This window comes from Petaurus breviceps, unplaced genomic scaffold (genome assembly GCF_028583685.1).
Source record: "Petaurus breviceps papuanus isolate PSGF00001 unplaced genomic scaffold, PetGlider_PUasm1.0 89984, whole genome shotgun sequence".
Taxonomy (NCBI): Eukaryota; Metazoa; Chordata; class Mammalia; order Diprotodontia; family Petauridae; genus Petaurus; species Petaurus breviceps.
Genome location: NW_027187151.1, coordinates 78,471 through 99,797, shown reverse-complemented (window position 1 = coordinate 99,797; position 21,327 = coordinate 78,471). Strand labels below are relative to the sequence as shown.

The window sequence follows — 21,327 nt, the reverse complement described above, 5'->3', positions numbered from 1 at the left end:
CTGTTTGTAAAGTGGAAACAGTGGGAAAATGTTATGTCTGACACTTCAGCCCTTTTATGTTGCTATATTCAGAGCTACAGCTGGGGGTCTGGAAGTTTTCAGTGGTTGCAAGGTTTGCAAAGTGATTTGGGGAGAGGTACAGTCACTGCTGTGCTGCAGATCTTAATGAGGCAAAAACCTTTATCCCTTGGGACTACGATTAGTAGAGTTAATCAGGGTCCCTGCTACCTTGTGACCGGAAATAATATAATTCTTCAACATCCCTGATCATTTGTGACAGAAAATGATACTGCTTCCCAAGGATCTTGCTACTTCTTGCCAGAAAGTTCTCCCCTCTGCCCTTGAACTGTGACCCAGAAGTCTGTATAAGCAATGGAGTTTCCAAATAACTTCAAATCCTACATCCAGTGCAAGCGCAAGGGCCCCCTGTAATTTATTTCTGATTAATTGCCAGGTCCCTTTACTTGCTCTGGTTTAAGAGCCCCGAAAGTTTCTGTTGCTTCTGCTGCCTCCACCTAATCCCAACAATGCTGTTTGATCCACATGGACTCCAGGCCAGTTTTGGCCCCTGTGTTACAGATCTCTTCTTCCAGCCTCTTAAGTTGTATTAGGCTAAAAGAACATTGTGCATTATGTCACTTAAAAATTTGATATGAGTCATTATTTTTAAGTAGTTTGGAGGGGAATTTAGAGAGATCTTGCCTTAGAGCTTTCTCTACTCTGTCATCTAGTGAATAACTTCTTGAATTGCATTAGTGACCAGTTGTTTCTTCATGAAATACAGGAATCCACAAAAGCAAATGGCATTATCTTCTGACTTTGAGAATTTGCACTGGCTACCCCCCTCTCCCATACCTTGAATGCTCTCACTCTTCATCTCCCCTTCTTGGCTTCCCTGGCATGCTTTATATCCCAGATAAAATTCTGTCTTCTACAGGAAGCCTTCCTTAATCCCACCCTACTTCTAGCCCCTTCCCACTGCTTATTACCTCCACTTCATCTGTTCTATGTCATGGTGCTACATAGTTATTGTATGTTATTTTACCCATTACACTCAGCTCCTTTAGCATAGAGACTGCCTTTTACCTTTCTTTGAATTTGCAGAAATAGTGTGGAGATGTGGCCAAGATGATAGTAAAATTTGGCCTGGAATTGGCCAAAAGATTTAGAGTAAAAGATTTTCATACCGACTGGAAAGGAGGTCTCTAGTGGAGTGTCCCAAAGTTTTGTCATTGACCCTTTGTTGCTCAATGTATTTGTTAATAGTTTGGACAAATGACATAGATTTCATCCTTATCACATTTGCCAGTGACCCCAAATTGGATGACAGAATCAAGACCCAAAAACATTTTGACAGGTTAAAGTATTGTGGAAAATCTAATACATTAATTTAAATTGGGATACATAGGAAGTCTTGCCCTTGGATTTAAGAAGTCAACTTCACAAGGATAAGATGGAGGAAAGCATGGTTATATAGTGATTTGTTTACAATAAGATTCAGGGGGTTTAGTGGACTTCAGGATCAATAAGTGGAAGAATGATATCAGAACAAAAAAAAACCACAAATGGAACTTTGGTCTATATTCAGAGAAGTCTGGCTTCTAAGAAGAAAGAGGTAATAAGTTGTGCATACTCTATGTAAGGACTTTCCTGTTCTTCTCCAGATGATGGTGCCTTTGCCCAGAAATTTCTTTGTTTTTACTTTCTATATAATTTGTGTGTATAAAATTAATATATTTTGCGCACATAGAGACACAAAGGCACAGAAAAGGAGATCCACACTCTATTACAAACACATACAATATATATGTAGGTATATGGAAATATATGCACAGTCTTCCATGATAGAATGTATGTTCCTCAAAGAAAAGAATTGATTGGTATTTTGTGTCCCTAGTGCCTGGCACAGTGTCTGATACATAGTACGTACTTTATAAATGCTTTTTGCTTAGTTGCTTGATATCTAAGGGAGGGAGGGCCTTTCAGTATTCATCAAATAATACCTCAGGCAAGACGATCTCACTTTGCTTCACATGGCAGGGAAACTATAAATGGCTAGGGAACTTGGTGTATGGTATTCAGTAGCATTTGCTGTACCTTGGTGATAGAGGAATACCTACCAAACTGTAGGTCACACATCCAAAGCTAACAGTCTTTCTTTTTTCTCCCTCAAGCCACCCTCTCTTCTCAGTCATAGTCCCAAATATTTTGCTGATTCCCAAGGTCTCTCCTCTGTCATATGCACTTGCTTTTCTTGTCCTATATTCTCTTGGAAACAGAGACCTGCATGATATTTTATTGCAATCCCTGACTCTCCTATGATACTTTGTAAACAGTACCCGGGCTATTACCTCAAGTCAGTCTGATATTTCTGCATTGAGGAACTTTCTCAATTCAGTTCCACTGTCCTTTCCCTGGAGCTACTGCTTCCTCTAGCAGTTCCTGAACAGAGCTGTAGATGTGGAAGAAAGGCATTGTGAATACTGCACTGTCCTTTGGATTATATCTAATAATGCCATCATCCCTGCTTTAAAAATCAGGTTCTACCATTTTCTCAGAGTCACATCTTGTCCCATTCCAAATTGGGGTAGATCATTCTTGCTGTTATTTCAGGAATTTGTATTTTGTACACTATTATTTGAAATGAGTCATGAAATAAGGGGCAAAAATTCCAGTCTTGCAGTGATCCTAACTAGAAACGTATGCTCAGTTGCTGAATGAAATCAAGAACATATGTAAAACCCTTTCTACTATGCTCATAATTGTACTGGGGTGAAAGCTCTTAAATATGTATGAACTGAAGTATTGAAGGCCTAGTGTGCTTGGAGGGGCATGTGTATGATTTTGCAAGATTCAATCACAGGGTTCCCACAATGAAGCCATTGATACGGATAACATTCTTATTGCGTCCCCTAGTCCTGTGCCTAACTTAATACTGAGGGGCCCATATTGCCTTTTCAAAATTTTGTTCTCGTTTCAGCAGGGCTGGCATCTGCTGAATCTCTGTGAACTATTTCAGCTGTATGCATGGAGAAAAAGCGTAAGGTATTTGGAAGGTTAAACTCTAGAGGGTGGAAAGTGATGTGTCATTCTTGGCAATCTCTGCCATTGTCAAGAATCACTAGTTCTGCTTCAAGGGTGCAGTTTAACAATGGACATACTCCTGTATATAATTCTATGTTTGATGTGTGTGCACTCTGGCCTTTGGGCATTGATAGTGATAGCAGGAACTCAACCTTTAACTGAAAAAAATGTTTTTACTGATGCCCTTAAAGGTAACCAAATGAAAGCCTTCTTAATGGAGGGGACATCCCTATAGGAACACTTATGGGGCAAAATAATCAGGAGGTAGATCCTGATTCAAGACTTTCAGCAAGTCCCTGTATTTTGGTGAGAATCCCTTCCTAAAGGAAGTGTTCCTGGGGGAAAGAAAAGTTTCAGGTGTCTCCTGAGCATGCTTAGAGAACTTTTCCACTGGGAAGCCTACCTAGTCTCCAGCTCCATACAGGACTTGTTTTATATGGTCTGAACCACAGTGGCCCAAATACCACCTCAGCTAGAGCTGTGCCTGTAACTCTCAGTCATCCACCCATCTCTTAGAACCCTCTGCCTGCCAAATCAGGGGGAGAATTTCCTGCTACCCAGGCCCCCTCCCAGAAGATGGCCTGCTTAAAGTAGCTCCCTTTTAGAGAGCACCTAGTATAGAAAGGCTCTCTCCTATTTCTGCAAAAATCAACAAAAACAGATTTGGAAAGTATCCTAACCAAAGTCTACATAATAATGAAACACTGAGAATAGGTACTTCCTTATCAAAGAGAAGAGAGAGAATTGAGGGAAGTTTTCAAAGTACATATTAAACAAATTTAAAACCGAGAGAAATATTTTTCTTTGCCACAAAGAGATGTAACACTTCACTTAGCAATAGTAGAAGTAGGTTTTAAAAATAAGTAAATTAGATACTCACCTCTGGATGTGTCCAGTGCATCTGAAAGTGCTCAGTTTTTGGGACAGCAAAGTGGAAAATGCACTCCATAGGTGACATTCCACATGAATTCAACCAACGATGTGTGCCCTGAGGATCCCTGAATACACCATCGTGGTGTGACTGTTTATAGAAAGGGAGGAGGTTTCTCCTTGCAATCCCACATCAGGTCGTTGTTAACTGAGATAAAAGAAAGATTGTGCTTAAGGAGCCCAGATTTAGCAATCACTACAGGTGATGGAAGGAAATCATAGAAAAAGAGGGACCCTTCACTTCAGTTAGTAAAATATTAGTACCTAATGAATAGCAAGACAGGAACTGGGGACTGGAAGGATCCATGAGAAGCTCAATATCTTTCCAAAGTGAACAGAGGACAAATGTTAAAATGACACGTGGAGACCTCAGGATGTCCTGGAGAATTTTAAAATATATTGTAATGGAGCTGTAACATTGTCATGGAACAAAACTATAACCCCTCTCCCATCTCCTAGCCATAGCCCAGATCCATAAAAATTCAGGAACAATATTTTTAATAGCATACCAAGTTATCCTAATCTCTAAGAGACATGGATGAAAAACTTTCAACAGAGACCCAGAGGAAGAATTGTAAAACATGTGGCAACAGCAGGAGGACCATATGATCTGCACAGCTCTGTCTCCTCCTGGAATTGAACTGAAGATATATTCATGGAGCCTGCAGCAGATGAATTAAAAGCCCAATATTTTTAATGAGTTACGAAAGACAGTAATTCTGTGCAATGATCTGGAGACTATTAAACAGAAAAGAATGAATAGCAAGTTAGGTAAACTCTTTGAAAAAGACCGAGATCAATAGTAATGGTGATAATAAACACTTCTGTTGGAAACATCTCATTTGAACCTTACAAATACCCCATAATTTACTTAGAATAGGTATTATTCTCACTGCCATTTTATGGATAGGAAAAATGAAGATTTAGAGAGTTTAAGTGGCTTGCCCATGGTCACACAGTGAGTAAAGCAGCTCTTCAGTCTGGGTCTTGTGACTCTAATTCTAGTTGTCTCTCCACTATGTCAATTCACGAGTGGCAGGGCGGCTGGGGTGGGGAGAGAATAAAACCCAAAATCTGAAACAGTTTTAGAAAGGAATGTATGAAGTCACTTGGTAGAGGAGACTAAGCCAGAAAGGAGGTTGGGGCTCCCACTTGTCCAAGCTCAGGAAGGTTTATATTACATAGTATTTAAACCTCAGTACCCAACTATAAACTGCGGGGCACAAGTGCTTCTTCCCCGGGTGCCCCCCTGTCCCGCCCTGCCAGGCCTGATCTTTGTCTCCTTCTGCCTGGAGAAAGGAGACTGAGACCCGCCCTTGCCCCAGACCAGCCCTTTCCTCCTCCGCTCTGCGCGTTGTGAGGAATCCAGGTCCCATTCAGGGGCTGGTGGTTTTCAGATGCTGCTGAAGTTACCGTGCTCTGCCCTTCTGGGGGTGGGACAGGACACAAAATGTTGGGGTGGGGGGAGGACGGAAGGAAAGAGAAGAGAAGGAGAAGAAAGGAAGGGACTGAGTCAGGAGCAAGGGAGGCGGCAGTTATGTCACACACAAACACTTAGGCATTAGCATACGCCTCCATCTCTCCATTCCTCTCTTTCTCCTCCTCCTCTCAGTTTCCATTAAGAGTCTGTCCCTCCACAACCCCAAGCTGAGCTCAGCTGCTGCCCCCAGCCCCAGTCTCAGCAGGGTCCGCTCAGGAAGCTGGGACCCTGGGGAGCCACAAGCCCACTACCAGATGGTGGGTGAACGGCGGCACCTTCCCTTAGAGAGTTTGGATGATGGTGGCTGAGAGAAATGACGGAGAGGAGGCACCCACTGCTCTGTCACAGAGCCCTCCACCCCCCACCCCGCTCTGGGAGGAGACTTTCCCCGTCCTGTGGTGACGTCATAGCTCCCACCACGTCCCACCCACTATTAAACATCATCGTCTTTGTCTCTAGAGGAGGATGTGAGTGGGAGAGGAACAGTTCAGGGTCTGCCTGCTCCTCACCCTCCTGCCTTCCCCCCCCTCCCCGCCCCGTCCCCTCTGTTACCCCCAACTTACACCCACCTTCTAGACTGACAGACCCTGAGGTTCCTGCGACTGCCAAAGTAGCTGGGTGTGAGGTAAGTGCCCCCTCCCCTGCTCCTGCGTCAGCCCCTCCCTTTCTTCTCCTTCTCTTCCCTTCCCTCTCCCCTCCCCCAACATTTTCACGAATCCTCTATCCTCCAGAATTTCCTTCTCTTTGTGCTCAGAGGGATGTGTACAAGGGTGGATGGAAGGTCCTGGGAGTATCAATACCTTTGTTTATGCCTGTGATGTTTATGTAAGTAGGATCATCTGTATGAGTGAGAGTGACTGTGTTAGTGTCTGGTTGTGTGTGTGTGTGTGTGTGTGTGTTCGTTCAGGGCTGCTCCTGTCTGGAGGACTGTGAGTGTGGGGGATCATGAGGTGTGGTGAGGGTGTCTTGGAGGCCAGCAGGGAGAAGACTTTTGGAACATTCCCTCCCTACCCTCCTCAGGTAGACGTTTCCAATTTTTCTTCCTTCCTTCTTCCCATCTTTGGTTTGGCCTTGGGGCTGGGGAGAGAGGTGAGGGTCCCTCCCCTTTTCCATATCATCTCTTTTATTTGGTATCTTTTAATTTAATGGTATATTTATTTTTTTGTTCTGGTTTCAACCAGCAGCTGGTAAAAGGAATGTTTCCATGTACCTTGCTGTTGAGCAGAAAGAGGGGACTGCCCCTGAACCTGTGGATCTCTATGATTTACAGATTAAAAGAAGAGAGCAGTTTTAATGTGCACTTCTCCCATTATGAGGGATTTGGAGCATTTTGATATAGGGCTATTGATCACTTGGATTTCTTCCTTTGAAAATGTCCCGATCATCTCCTTTCACCTGTTGGAGAATGGCTCTTTATCATGGGAATTGTTCCTTCTACATCTTGCATATGCAACATTCCTTAGACAGCTTTCCTGCAAAGAAGTTTTTCCTCACAAAATTGTTTCTCTTGTCATTTTGACTGATTTGATCTGTTTGTGCAAAAGCACTTCAAACATTACTGCGGCCAGCGCAGACCAAGCGGTGAGAATAATGAGATGAGGGAGTAATCAATAGTCTTGTTTATTACAAGACCATTTCATACAGAGCCAAAGATACAAGGGGCTCACAGAGTTTATATGCCCCCCAACAGAAGGTCTACGTGACCCAAAAGAATGTAGACACCCCAAAAGAATTCAATGTACAAGGACCCTCCCTTGATCTTGTTTACTATTTACCCTTGCTTAAGGTTAGTTATTTATTAGGGTAATATCATAGGACCCTATCCGGAAGCATAAACAAAAAAAGATTACACGCCTTCTTGCTTATTTGTCCTGTAACCTTGCAGATAATTGTATAGGGCAAGGGAACATTCCTTTAGTGGGGTCGAAGGACCCCCAAAGTTCTCTCCATTGAAACAAGGTTATAATTTTCCTGCTTATCTGCCCTGTAATTCAGGTAATAGTATAGGGGAGGGGAACATTTTATTAGTGGAGCCAGGGAGCTCCTGAAAGTTCTCTACAAAACATATAGAAGCATAATCAGCCATTTTATTTTCTGTGATCCTCTGCATCACTTGTTCTGCCATGATCTCCTGCCTATCCATATATGGGAAAAGTAATCTCCCCCTTGCTCCTCTAATTTGCTGCTGATTTCCCTTTTACACTTAAATAATGTAGATGGTCAGTTTTCCTGTCATATGTCTGAGCAAAATACCTTCTACTCATTGCTTTAATTTCATCTTTATTGGTTATTCATTCTTGTTTCTATTTTTGAAACTGTTAACTTGGTTTTCTTCTTTTTAATCTAATTAACCAATGGTTTTTATTTCATTAATATTTTCCTGAAACTACTTCTCTTTTATTTATTAGTTGGATTTTTAAAAAACTTTCTTAATCTCACCTTTGATTTAGGGATTTTCATTTTAATGTTTAATTGGAGAGTTTTCATTTGTTCTTTTCCTACTTTTTAAATTTTCATGCCCAATTCATTGATTTCCTCTTCCTCTATTTATTTATTCATTCATTCATTCATTTATTCATTTATTTATTCATGTATTTATTTATTTGTTTGTTTGTTTGTTTATTGCTTTTTTGGGGGGCGGAGGCAGGGCAGTTGGGGTTAAGTGACTTGGCCAAGGTTGCATGGCTAGTAAGTGTTAAGTGTCTGAGGTCATATTTGAACTCAGGTCCTTCTGCCTCCAGGGACAGTGCTCTCTATTCACTGTGCCACCTATCTGCCCCTTCTTCTATTTTATTCATGTCAGCATTGAGACATATAAAATTTCCCCTAAGTACTGCTTTGGCTGCATCCTCCAAATTTTGGTATGTTGCTTCATTGTTGTAATTCTATTTAATTAAATTATTGATTGATTCTATAATTTGTTCTTTGATCCACACATTTTTAGGATTATATTATTTAGTTTTCTATTATTTTTTTATCTATGCTTCCACATCACTGTAATTTATATTGCATTGTTGTCTGTAAAAGCTGTATTTAGTATTTCTGTTTTCTCCCTTTGTTTATGATGTTTTTATTCAATAATATATGTTCCCTTTTTTGTGAAGGTGCCATATACAATTGGGAAAAAAGTCATATTGCTTTCTATTTCCACTAAGTTTTCTCTAGAGTTTTATCATATCTAATTTTTCTAATCTTTTCTTCTTATTATTTTTAGAATTTATTTTATGTATAGATTTGCCTAATTCTGAGAGGGGAAAGTTAGGTTCACATATTAGTATTTTTTTACTATCTCTTTCCTTCTGTAAGTCATTTCACTTTTCCTTTAAGAAGCTGGATGCTCTGGCATTTGGTGCATATTTAGTTAGTACTGATATTACATTATTGTCTGTGGTTCATTTTAGCAAGATAGTTTCCTTGTTTATGTCTTTGACTTAGGTCTGTTTCAGCATTTGCTTGGTCTGAGATGCTGATTGCTACCCTTGCCTTTTGTATTTTAGTTAAAATCTACATTTGTGCTGGGACGGGGTGAGAGGTGGGGAATTGTCTGACGTTTCAGGCCTTTTCACATTTTTCACATTTTTCATAGCTATTTGCAGAGCTAGTTCTGGGGGTTTTAAAGTTTTCAGTGGCTTCAAAGTGGTGTGATTTGGGGAAAGTTTATTCACTGTTTTCTTGATCTGTGTTCTGGTACTTAGCCAGCAAAAATCCCTGATCCCTTGAGACTGCAATCCATACCGCTCCTCAGACTCTCTGCTCCCTTTTGACTAGGAGTGAGACTGTCCCCTCAAGGCCTTGTTCAGTTCTGAATGCAAGTGATAGTGTTTCCCGGGGTCCCTGATCCATTGTGTCTGAAACTGATTCTGCTCCTCAGGGTCCCTATGCCCTCTTGCCAGAAATTGGTCTCTGCTCTTGATCTCTGACCCAGAAGTCTATATAGGCAATAGAGTGTCCAAACATCTTCAAAACTTGCAGCTAGTGCTAGCACAGGGTTCTCCATAATCTCTGAGCAATTACTAGGTTCCCTTCTTGTTTCTTGCTTGATGTGTCCCAAAGCTGCTGCAGTTTTTGACTATTAAAATTAATTATCTGAAATAGAATATAATGCTGAGGTACAAAGTTTCCAAGTAAATAAATAATGCTTTAGTAGTAATGGTTGACAGGTTCCCCTTAAGTCAGGTCACCTAATTCCTCAGTAATTAGTGACAAAGTAGGGGTTTCTGAGCTTATTTCTACAACAGAAAAGAAGAATTAAAAATTACAGAAATATTAGGAAATTGTTTTGAACATAATTCAGTTGGACAAGGCCTGTCATCTGACCGGTTTACTTCTCCCAGGCTTTCTTAACTCAAATTTGTACTAATGGTAATATTTAGCTGTCAAAGACAGATTAACCCAGATATCCTGGCCCCACAGCTGAAACATTTTGTAAACAAAGGCATTCTTTTTTAAATTTTTTTTTTGCTTTTTGGAAGGCAATTGGGGTTAAGTGGCTTGCCCAAGGTCACACGGCTAGTTTTTGTGTTGTGTCTGAGTCTGAATTTGAACTCAGGACCTCCTGACTCCAGGGCCAGTGCTCTATTCACTGCACCATCTAGCTGCCCAAAATGGATAGTTCCTTCTCTCTCTCTTTTTGTTGCAAAGGCATTCTTTTAAGGGACCTGTTTTTTGATCTAAGACTGGGAAAGAGTAACTTGTGGTTTGGAGTCAGTAGTCCCTCCCCAGGACTCCTCCAGTTTTCAGAAAGGGAAACCCAGCCTTAGATGATTATGCTACTGAACTTATACTTAACATCTAGTTGAATAAAAATAAGGGAGTTTATCTACTAAGTCTAGAGAACTTAACTTTAGTCAACCACCCTTTATCCAACTGCCAGAAAAGGGGGAGCTTAGCCTTTTAAAAGATTCTTATAACCCCAGCATAATTTTAGTCCTACAATGATATTTGGCTTACTCTAAATTATCTCCTACTTAATGATAAAGTGTTATCCTTCTGTCTATTCAGTAAATCTCTATGTAACCTAGTCTTAAGAGAATATCTCTGTTTGGCTTAGCTGTTAGGGCTAGTTTTTCCTAAAGAAGGGAGCTTAATCTTACATTGAATTAAAACTAAATCCGAGCAATTAATACTAATTTATTTAAATAGTATTGTTTTCACTTCATCACCTAGTCCCACCACTTTTGTTTAATCCATATGGGCTGTGGGCCAGCCTCCACCCCTGTGTTAAGTATCTGTCCTTCCAACCTCCCAAGTTGTCATGAACTTGGAAGAATGTCTCAACCTGAACTTTTGCTGGCTCTGCCACTGGAGAATTTGATGCTGATTCATTATTTTAAAGTTATGTGGAGGGCAGTGATGATAGAGTTTGGCCTAGTACTTCCTGTCCTCAGCCTCCTAGCTAATCACTTCTTGAATTGCACTAGGAATCTTTTAATATTTCATGAAGTGCAGGAGCCAACAATGGGAAAAGGGCATTATTCCTTGACTCTGACTGTCCCCCATAACTGGAATACTTTCACTCTTCATGTCTACTTTCTGGCTTTCCTGACATCCTTTACATCCCAGATAACATTCTACCTTCAATAGGAAGCCTTTCCTTGTCCCCCCACACACAATTCTGGCCTCTTCCCACTGCTTCATACTTCCCCTTGATTCTGTCCATAGCTTTTTTGTTTGTATGTTTGTATCTTCCCCACTAGACTGAGCTTTCTTTTCTTTGTATCTCCAGAACTTTCTTAGGGATGTGCCTGGCACATGGTGAGTGCCTAACATGAGTTCCACTGACTTCTCTTGATCAGATTCTCAGCAATAGGAAGGAACCGGCTCTTGGAGTGGAAATGATGGGAGTGCTGGCAGGAAGTGACCATTTGATGCTACAGTTTGTGTTAAAGGAGAGGCCATCTATGCATATAGTCTGAGAAGTCAGTGAACTTTGTAGTTTGTTTGGTGTTCCATAAATCCAAAGACCATAACAACTGGGGATAAGGATTTACTTTTTGTCAAAAGCTTCTGAGAACCATGAAAAGCAGCATGGCAGAAATTAGGTATAGACCAACATCTCACAACATAAACCAAGATATGCTCCAAATAAATACATGACATTAAGGGACGTATTATAGACAAATTCCAGAACTGAGAAGTTTCCTTTCTTATCTAGAGTGGAATAGTTCAGGAATGAAGAAGAGATAGAGAGGATCCCAGGAGTCATAAATGATCATTTAAATTTCATACATTTAAAGTAATTCAAACTTAAAAAAACACTAAATTCATGCAGCGAAAGCTAGAAAAAAACCCAATAAATGGGAAAAAATCATTGCAGCATGTTTCTCTGATATATAAGGTATAGATATAGAAGTGGTATTGCTGTATCAGTGGGTATACACATTTTTATAGCCCTTTGGGGCATATCATAAATTGTTCTCCAGAGTGATTGGATCAGTCCACAACTGCACCGACAATGCATTGGTGTTCCAATTTTTCCACCTCCCCTCCATTTATCATTTTCTTTTTCTGTTATATTATGTAATCTGAGAGGTGTGAGGTGGAACTTCAGTTATTTTAATTTACATTTCTCCAACTAACTGATTTAGAACAATGTTTTTCCCTATGACTAGAGATAGAATCGGTTTCTTCATCTGAAAATTTCTTGCCCTTATCCTTTGGTCATTTATCAATTGGAAAATAACTTGTATTCTCAGAAATTTGATGCAGTTCTCTATATGTGTAAGAAGGCCTTTATCAAAAATGCTAATAAAATTTGTTTCCAGCTTTCTATTTTCTTTCTAATGTTGGTTGCATTGGTTTTATTTGTACAAAACCTTTTCAATTTAATGCAATTAAAATTGTCTACTTATATCTTGTAATGTTCTCTATCTCTTGTTTGGCCAAGAAATCTTCCCTTCTTCATAGATCTGACAGGTAAAAAGTATTCCTTGCTCTCCTAATTTGCTTATGGTATCACCCTTTATGTCTAATTCTTCTACCCATTTTGATCTTACTATATTCTTGTTGTTTTAGTTGTTGTGTCATTTAACCTTTATTTGGAAAGTAGATCAGTGACATCAGTAGATCAGTGACATGTACTGCCTTGAAAGTGAATTTGATTTAAGGTAGGCAGGGTTGTGAAAAATTATGAGCCTCACTCTCTCCCTGAGAGTCATCTGAGTCCTGTTGCCAGACATAGGTCAGGATGACTGAAGATGCCTCAGGTGCAGTGGGAGACCCGGGCTTTTTAAGCTAAGGTCTTTCAAACGTCTTAGTTTGTCTGAGGGTGACACCCATTCAGTAATTAAAGAAATTTAATGTAAGTAAGAAATGAGTAAATATGAGGCAAAATATGTCCTAGTTTGCCTACTTAAAAAGAAATCAATCTCAGAGGGGAAGACCTTCAGTGTTTCTGTACACAGGAGAAACAACTGTTATTTGCACTCACTCTAAGCTATCAAAACCCAAACAATGAGAAAGTGAGGCTTAGGCCAGGATCTATTAGTAGAGAGTCACTGAGAGCTTGATTTGAACTCAAGCCAGTCAAATAAATAGCTCCATTGGAATCCCAATGGGCTTCATCAAAGTCTGTTTTTTAAGAGCTAAATTTCAAGAAATCATAAGTGAAACTAGATGGGACAGATGAGTTAACTGCCCTATTTTTAAAAATGATACAATAAATGAGAAAGAGAGGAAAAAAAATCTAGTACCCAAGCTCCAAGATATCTTGCAATGCTTATGGCAACCAAATTTTTATTCCTTTGTGTATATGATGTAACATGTTGGTCTGTACCTAGTTTCTGTCATGCTGTTTTCCATTTTTTTCCCATCAGTTTTTGTGAATTTTGAGTTCTTTTAAAAAAAGCAGAGATCTTTTGGTTTATCAAATGCTAAATTATAATCATTTACTGCTGTGTCTTGTGTATATTCATCCCACTCTGTTTCTTAACCATTGCCAGAAAGTTTTTATAATCACTACTTTTAGTACAGTCTGACATATGGTATGGCCATACCACTTTCCTTCACACATATTTTCATTAATTACCTCGATAGCCTTGACCTTTCATTCTTCTAGATGAATTTTGTTATAACTTTTTTTCTAGCTTTATGGAATAATTTTTTTCGGTAGTTTGATATAGCACTGAACAAGTAAAGGAAATTAGACAGAATCTTTATTAAATTAGGCTAGCCTGTCTATGATTAACCAATATTTTTCCAATGGTTTGGAGATCACTTTATCCATATGAAAAGTGTTTTGTAATTGTGTTCATATAGTTCCTTGGCAGGTGGACCCCCGATTATTTTTTATTGCCTAAAAGTTATTTAAATAGAATTTCTCTTTCTATCTCTTGCTGCTAGACTTTGTTGGTTATATATTGAAATGCTAATGATATGTGTTGGTTTATTTTGTACCTTGCAACTGTGCTAAAGTTATTCACGATTTCAAGTAGTTGTTAGGTGACTCTGAGATTCTCTAAGTATTGCATCATAACATCTGCAAAGAGTGATAACTTTTGATTCCTCATTGCCTATGCTAATTTCTTCAAGTTTTTTTTCTTCTCTTATTGCTAGAGCTAATATTACTGGTAAATATTGAATCATAATGATGATAACAGGCATTCTTGTTACATCCTTGAACTTTTTGGCAAGGCTTCTAGCTTATTCCCATGACAGAGAATGTGTGCTGATGGTTTTAGAGACATACTACTTGTTTTAAGGAAAGCTCCATTTATTTCTGTGTTCTCTAGTAAAAACACTATTCCTAGGAATAGGGGTATATTTTATCAAAGGCTTTTTCTGCATCTCTTGAGAAAATCATAAGGTTTGTTTTACTTTTTTTGTTTATAGGGTCACTTATGCTGATAGTTTTCCTAATATTGAATCAGTCTTGCATTCTTAGTATAAGTACAACCTGGTCACAGACTATGATCCTAGTGATTTGTTGCTGTTATCTCCTTACTAATACTTTATTTAAAATTTTCACATCAATATTCATTAGGGAAATTGGTCTACAGTTTTCTTACTCTCTTTTTACTCTTCCTGGTTTAGGTATCAGCATCATATTTGTGTTAGAAAAGTAATTTGGCAGAACTCCTCCTTTGCCTGTTTTCCCCAAAGGTTTTGGAATTAATAGTTCTTTAAATGTTGGTTAGTATTCTCTTGTGAATCCATTTCACCCTAGGGATTTTGTCTTAGGGAGTTCATTGATGGCTTGTTTAATTTTTTTTTCTAAAATGGTGTCATATATTCTATTTTCTCATCTCTTAATAGGGACAACTTATATTTTTTCTAAATGTTCATCCATTTCACTTAGATCATCAGATATATTGACATATGCTTGGACAAAATAGTTTCTAATTATTGCTTTAATTTCTTTGCAATTCACCTTTTTCATTTTTGTCATTGGTCATTTAGTTTATTTAATTCCAAGGAATCAAGTTTATCTTTTTATTGCATTTTTTCAATAAAGCTAGAACTTAGTTTGATTTATTATTTACTTATTCATTAACTTTTACCTTTTTAATCTCCTTTGAATTTTTCAAGATTTTAATTTTCTTGTTTAATTGGGGATTTTAAATTTTTGAACCTTTTCTAATTGCTTGCTCAATTAAGAGTTTGAGATTTAAACTTTCCTCTAAGTACTTCTTTGTCAAGTACAAGTACAAAGTTTTGTCCCTTGACTCACTGTTGTCATTCTCTTAGATGAAATTATTGATAATTTCTATGATTGGTTCTTTGACTCCCTGACCACTTCATAAATAAAATTTTTATTGCATCATGTTCCCAAAAGGATGTATTTAATATTTTTGCCTTTCTGCATTAGATTGTGATATTTTTATGCCCTAATACATGGTAAGATTTTCTGTATGTTCCATGAATTGCTAAGAAAAAATGTATTCTTTTCTATCCCCATTCAGCTTCCTTCAGAGGTAAAATTCCAAATAACTCTTTACTTTTTTTTCTTATTAAACTTGAGGTTACATTTATCTAGTTTTCTGAGGGGAAATTGGAGGTCCCATACTAGGGAAATTTTGCTGTTGAATTCCTCCTGTAACTCATTTAACTTCTTTGGAAATATGGATGCTATAATATTTGGTGCATGTATGTTAGTACTGATATTAATTCATTGCATAAGGTACATTTTAGGAAGATGTACTTTCCTTCTTTGTATCTTTTAATCAAATTTATTTTTCCTTTTGCTTTGTCCAAGGTCATGATTGCTATGACTCCTTTTTTTTATTTCAGTTGAAGCATGGTATATTCTTTTCAAGCCTTTTACCCTTCCTCTGTGGGTCCCTTAAAATTCAACTCACACCTATGCCCTCTGTTTATACATATTCCTTCTAACTACCCCAATAATGAGAAAGGTCTTATAAGTTACAAATATCATGTTCCCATGAAGCAATGTAAACAGTTTAAGCTTATTAAGTCCCTTATGATTTCCCTTTCTTGTGTACCTTTTGATGCTTCTATTGAGTCTTGTATTTGAAAATCAAATTTCCTATTCAGCTCTGGTCTTTTCATCAAGAATGTTTGAAAGTCCTCTACCTCTTTAAATGTCCATGCCCCCCCGCCCCCCCAGGATTATACTGGGTTTTGCTGGGTAGTTAGTTGTTTCTTGTTTGTTATCCTAACTCCTTTGTAATTTTCATCACTATTTTTCATGCTTCCTTTACCAAGGTGTTGACTGTTTTTTTCTGATTTTCTTTCATCACTGTCATTTCTTTCCCAGTTTTGACCTTGTTGTCTTCTTCTGTGATTGTTTGTATCTTCCCTGTCACCATAATAAGTTTCTATGGTCAGGTTCCCAATTTCTTCTTTGTTCATTTACCCAGCCCATTTTTTGATTTTTAACTACATGCTAAATTTGAGTTCTGCTATTTAGAGTGGAAGGGGTACTGTCCCAAGTTTGGTGTCTTTTGCGCAGCTCTTTTTAGAGCTAGTCCTGAGTGTCCATAACCATTTAGTTCTTCCATAGTTGTATGATGTAAAGAGAGGTGTGTTTACTACTCTCCTGGTCTATGCTCTGGTCCCTGAGAGACCACAAGCACCTTTTTTTCCATCCTTGTCCTGTGAGCAGGATACCAACCCCCTGCAGCCACAAACTTCAGTGTACTAGTGTTCCTCTTCGTCCTGAGAGTACTACTCAGGATTACCACCCAGATCCATGTATGGTCAATGCACTGACTGCTTTTTCTTTCTTTTTTTTTGGACGAGGGCAGGTAGGGCAATTGGGGTTAAGTGACTTACCCAAAGTCACATGGCTAGTTTTTTGTGTTAAGTGTCTGAGGCTGGATTTGAACACAGGTCCTCCTGATTCCAGGGCCAGTGCTCTATTCACTGCACCACCTAGCTGCCCCACTGACTGCCTTTTCTTTTTTTTTGGTTAGGAAATTTATATTCAATGTGGAGTTAAAATCTTTCAAACTTTATCCTTTCTATATTAGTTCTGTTCCCCTGGGGCCAAGCAAAATCTTTCTAATCCATTTTCTTCTAACCTTTCTAACACAGTGCTTTGATGTCCCTTCCTTGTCCCAGGAGTGTACTGGAACTAGCTTCTACTGGTTCAAGAGCTTGTGGTAAATGCTACAAATCAGAGATTGAATTATTGTTTCTTTTTTTTAAATTTCCAGGTTTAAGAAAATGTTTACAAAATGTTAATAATGCAGATTAAACTTAAAAACATGTTGTATATGTATGTGTGTGTATGTAGATATGAGAGCTGGTTGTTAAATATTTACCATCTAACCCCTGATCTTCTCTCCATCCTTACACCTCACCCTCCCTTTCTCTGGATCAACCATTCCCAGTTCCCTCATTTATCTTGGTTTCTAGTTTCCTTCCTTTCTTGATCACCTGGTTGCTCTTCAGCACCTCAGTGTCAACCATCCATCAGTCACATGGTGAAACATGCTGCCCACTTCCTGATACAGAGGTCATGGGTTCACAATACAGATGGAGACATTTTTTTTGGACATGGCCAATGTGGGAATCTGTTTTGCTTGGCTACATGTATTTGTTTCTCTCTTTTTTTATTTTATAGTTTACACGATTCGTTTCCACAAGATTTTGAGTTACAAATTTTCTCCCCATTTTTCCCCTACACACCACCCCAAAATAGCAATCCCACTGAATATCCCCTCCCCCAATCTGCTCTCTCCCATATATTCCCCCATCCCTCCTCCGACTTTCCAGTAAGGCATGGTGGATCCCTATGCCCCAGTGCCTGTATATCTTATTTCCCAGTTTCATGTAAAGTAATAGTAATTATATATATATATATATATTTAAACATTTGATTTTAAAACTTTGAATTCCAGATTCTTTCCCTTCCTCCCTTGTCACCCACACTTACTGGAAAGATAAGCAATTCAATAAAGGTTATACATGTGTAACTAAGCAAAAAATATTTCCCTCCATCCTATTCCACTCCCAACTTGTTCTATTCTCTACTTTGACCCTTTCCCTTTTCAAAAGTGAGTGCTCCCAACTTCTTATCCCTCAATCTTCCCTCCCCTCCATCATTCCCCCTACTCTCCTGTAGGGTGAGATACCTTATTTAGTGTGTATGTCATTCGCTCCCTAAGCCAAATTCAATGAGAATAAAGTTGACTCATTCCCTTTTGCCTTCCTGTTCTTCCCCTCCATTGTAACAGTTTTCCCTTATCTCTCCTATATGAGATAATTTACCCCATTCTTTCTCTCCCCATCTCCTCTCATTATATTCCTCTCTCACCTCTTAATTTTACCTTTTAAGTACCATCCCTTCCTATTCAATTGGTCTTATGCCCTCTTTCTATGTATACCTGTACACATATATACACACACTCACATATGTACTCATCCTCTCATATACCCTCCTATATAGACATATATATGTATGTATACACACATTTCTACTCCCTTCAACTATTCTCATACTGTCAAAAGTTTCATAAGTTACAATTATCATTTTTCCATGTAGGAATAAAAATAGTTCAACTTTGATAAGTTCTTTATGATTTCTTTCCCCTGTTTATGTTCTCATGCTTCTCTCGCTTCTTGTATCTGAATGTCAAATTTTCTATTCAATTCTGGTTTTTTCATCAAGAATGCTTGAAAGTCCTCTATTCCACTGAATGACTATATTTTCCCCTGAAACATGACACTCAGTTTTGTTGGGTAGGTGATTCTTGGTTTTAATCCCATCTCTTTTGACCTCCAGAATATCATATTCCACTCCCTTCAACCCCTCAGTGTAGCAACTGCCAGATCCTGTGTTATCCTGATTGTGTTTCCACAGTATTCAAATTGTTTCTTTCTGGCTGCTTGTAATATTTTCTCCTTGATCTGGGAACTCTGGAACCTGACTATATTATTCCTAGGAGTTTTCTTTTTGGGATCTTTTTTTCAGGAGGTGATTGGTGGATTCTATTAATTTCTATTTTGTCTTCTGGTTCTAAAATATCAGGGCAATTTTTCTTTGAGAATTTCTTGAAAGATGATTTCTAGTTTTTTTTTATTATGACTTTCAGGTAGTCCTGAATTATTATTAAAATTATTATAAATTATCACTCCTGGATCTATTTTCCAGGTTAGTGACTTTTCCAATGAAATATTTCACATTGCTTTCTATTTTTACATTTGTTTGTATCTGTTTAATAGTATCTTGATTTCTCATAAAGTCACTAGCTTCCATTTGCTCCAATCTAATTCTGAAGGAATGATTCTCTTCAGTGAGCTTTTTAAATTCTTTTTCCAACTGGTAAATTTGGCTTTTTAAGGCATTCTTCTCCTCATTGACTTTTTGAACCTCTTTTGCCATCTGACTTATTCGATTTTTTAAGGTGTTATTTTCTTCAATCAGTTGTTGACTCTCATTTCATAATTTTCTTGCAGTGTTCTATTTATTTTCCCAATTTTTCCTCTACTTCTCTCATTTGATTTTCAAAATTCTTTTTAAGCTCTTCTATGACCTGTAACCAGCTCATATTTTTCTTGGAAGCTTTTGGTGCAGGATTTCTGACCTTGCTGTCTTCCTCCAGCTCCATGCTTTGAAACTTTTTGTCCCCAAAATAGGAGTCTAATGTTGGATTGCTCTGTTTGTATTGCTTCCTTTGCTTGGTCATTTTGCCACACAACTACTTGACTTTTGAGCCTTTTGCCACAGTAGGACTCTCCTACCAGAAAGGGGAGCTTTATCCCAAATTGCTGGGATTTTCCCAGCTGCTGGAGATATTAGTTGGGTGCCCTCTCTGAAGCCTCCACTGGCTCTATCAAACTCATCATGCATCCCAGGACCTCCACCCTAGACAGGGATCCAGATCCAAGCAGGTTAGAGCAAAAGCAATTACCCCTCAGACTGGGTGCTTGGTCCTCCTACAATCTGCAGGCCAGGAGCTCTGAAGAGACATGGGCCTCGGAGCCACAGCTGCTTCTCCCTCCAGGGAGCAAAGGCCAGATCGCACTCCTGAATTCCCTGTTCCTGTAAAGTCTACACTGACATCCCACTTTGTCTTTGGCATCTATGGGTTGATAATTCTGGAAACTGCCACAGCTGCTGGTGATCTGAAGTCCCTCCAGCTGGCAGCTTCTCAGGCTGCCTTGAAGCTAAAACCTTTAGCTCATGCGGGCCTGGGCTCAGTTCCCAGAGTGCTGAGCTCACCCCTTCCTGCTGGCCTGCTGGGCTGTCCTCAATGGGAAGTTAGCTTCTCTCTTTCATTTTCTGGGTTCTGTAGCTCCAGAGTTTGTTCAGAGTCACCTTTTCCATGAATTGGAGGAGGTGGAAGCTGGAGTCTCACGGAAGTCCTCTTTTTACTCCTTCATCTTGACTCCACCCCTCTTGACTGTCTTTTCTTGAGGAAGATGGTGAGGAACATCTGAGGTCCACTTCATGAGAGGAGACAATAAACCCTTTACTAAAGTGCCATTGGCTCAGAACTCTGCCTCAGTCTCTCTTATTGTAGGTCAGATAATTTTTATCCTTACATTCATGGAAACCACAAAGGATGATAATGATGTGTGGAAACCACCTTCCCCCCAGACTTCATAGACCAGCCCATGTAAAGGTATGAAAAGTAGTGTATACCAGGTTGATCTTTTGCAGCTGGGTCTCCCATGAACACTGCCTTGGGAAGTTGTACTCCCTTTGCTTCTGGTAACCACATTGTCTGATCCTAAGGCAAGTGTCTTCAAGATTGTTGAACCTCGCTTGATTTATCCTAAATTCATTTTCATTTAGTAAGGTCCCTGATTGAGCTAAGAGGAAATATTTGCATTTGTTACTAATCTGTCTTAAGTTATAAACTCTGGAGGACTCAAATTCCATTTTTAATTAAAAATTATATGACCAGAATTTGAACTTTTTCACATAGGTTACTGTTGTCCTTTTCTTTCCTTGTTCTTATGTAATTTAGGTCAAATCATCCATATCAAATTTAACTATGAAACTTCATGACAGCCAAGGTCGTCTGACATAAGATAAGAATTGAGGTGGAGAGACTCAGTTGTTTGGACCCTTCAGTGCACCAGGTAATTGTGTAAAACATTGACATTAACCAAGAGCAAAACTCAGAGTAAATAAATGGAAAAGTATGAGTTATCTTAGTTTTGAAGGAAATTCAGGAAAGAATTATCAAAAGTTGGAGTGCAGCCTGACCATTGTGAAATCAGGCATGCTGGTAAATTTGTAATCGACTAAGTGACATTGAGGAACATAGAACAATCTTTCACTGCCCTCTGATGGTCATAAGCAATGTTGCAATTCACTGAAATGTTTAGGGCTCTGATCAATAAAGCGATTTGGTGGCTCCACTGTAGGTATGGAATCAAACAAAGACTTCTTTTTGGGGGCATTTAAAACCTTCACATTT

At 38.8% G+C, this 21,327-nt stretch overlaps 1 long non-coding RNA gene across 3 annotated transcripts in view; it reads left to right on the top strand.

Annotated features, from left to right (window-relative positions):
* The window catches only part of LOC138176570 (uncharacterized), a 44,899-nt gene that overhangs the window by 13,232 nt on the left and 10,340 nt on the right, over window positions 1-21,327 (top strand). The window contains exons 1-2 of one of the 3 annotated variants that reach the window (XR_011172337.1): window positions 5,997-6,119; window positions 20,872-20,986. This is a non-coding gene — a long non-coding RNA (uncharacterized lncRNA). Of the gene's footprint in view, window positions 1-5,996; window positions 6,120-6,234; window positions 6,320-20,871; window positions 20,987-21,327 lie in introns of those variants that run through there. The other 2 variants (XR_011172339.1, XR_011172338.1) reach the window with 2 other exon arrangements.